The following is a 1,501-nucleotide window of genomic DNA, read 5'->3' as shown; positions in this document are numbered from 1 at the left end:
TGTCACCCCGTAGGGTTAATATTGTCACCCCGTGGGGTTAATATTGTCACCCCGTAGGGTTAATATTGTCACCCCGTAGGGTTAATATTGTCACCCCGTAGGGTTAATATTGTCACCCCGTAGGGTTAATATTGTCACCCCGTGGGGTTAATATTGTCACCCCGTGGGGTTAATATTGTCACCCCGTGGGGTTAATATTGTCACCCCCGTAGGGTTAATATTGTCACCCCGTGGGGTTAATATTGTCACCCCGTGGGGTTAATATTGTCACCCCGTGGGGTTAATATTGTCACCCCGTAGGGTTAATATTGTCACCCCGTGGGGTTAATATTGTCACCCCGTGGGGTTAATATTGTCACCCTGTGGGGTTAATATTGTCACCCCGTAGGGTTAATATTGTCACCCCGTGGGGTTAATATTGTCACCCCGTGGGGTTAATATTGTCACCCCGTGGGGTTAATATTGTCACCCCGTGGGGTTAATATTGTCACCCCGTGGGGTTAATATTGTCACCCCGTAGGGTTAATATTGTCACCCCGTAGGGTTAATATTGTCACCCCGTGGGGTTAATATTGTCACCCCGTGGGGTTAATATTGTCACCCCGTAGGGTTAATATTGTCACCCCGTAGGGTTAATATTGTCACCCCGTGGGGTTAATATTGTCACCCCGTGGGGTTAATATTGTTACCCCGTAGGGTTAATATTGTCACCCCGTAGGGTTAATATTGTCACCCCGTGGGGTTAATATTGTCACCCCGTGGGGTTAATATTGTCACCCCGTAGGGTTAATATTGTCACCCCGTAGGGTTAATATTGTCACCCCGTGGGGTTAATATTGTCACCCCGTGGGGTTAATATTGTCACCCCGTGGGGTTAATATTGTCACCCCGTGGGGTTAATATTGTCACCCCGTAGGGTTAATATTGTCACCCCGTAGGGTTAATATTGTCACCCCGTGGGGTTAATATTGTCACCCCGTGGGGTTAATATTGTCACCCCGTGGGGTTAATATTGTCACCCCGTAGGGTTAATATTGTCACCCCGTGGGGTTAATATTGTCACCCCGTGGGGTTAATATTGTCACCCCGTGGGGTTAATATTGTCACCCCGTGGGGTTAATATTGTCACCCCGTGGGGTTAATATTGCCACCCCGTAGGGTTAATATTGTCACCCCGTGGGGTTAATATTGTCACCCCGTGGGGTTAATAAAGTGATTGTGACCCACATCCTTTTCCTTTTCTCATTTTGAAATAATAGAGACTCATGAATGAGAGGGTGAGTGTATGTTGAAGACAGAAACAGAAAGACAGAGAAATAAAGACAGAGAGAGAAAGAGAGGGAAAGACAGAGAGATAGAGAAAGAGAGGGAAAGAGAGAGAGAGAGCGAGAGAGAGAGAGAAAGAGAGAGAGAGAAACAAAGAGAGAGAGAGAGAAAGAGAGAGAAAGACAGAGAAAGAAAGACAGAGAGAGAGAAAGAGAGAGAGAGGAACACAAAGAAA

The sequence above is a fragment of the Oncorhynchus clarkii genome, chromosome 18 (assembly GCF_045791955.1).
Source record: "Oncorhynchus clarkii lewisi isolate Uvic-CL-2024 chromosome 18, UVic_Ocla_1.0, whole genome shotgun sequence".
In the NCBI taxonomy this organism is placed as follows: domain Eukaryota; kingdom Metazoa; phylum Chordata; class Actinopteri; order Salmoniformes; family Salmonidae; genus Oncorhynchus; species Oncorhynchus clarkii.
The sequence above is the reverse complement of the archived record's forward strand: the minus strand, read 5'-3'. Positions refer to the sequence as shown.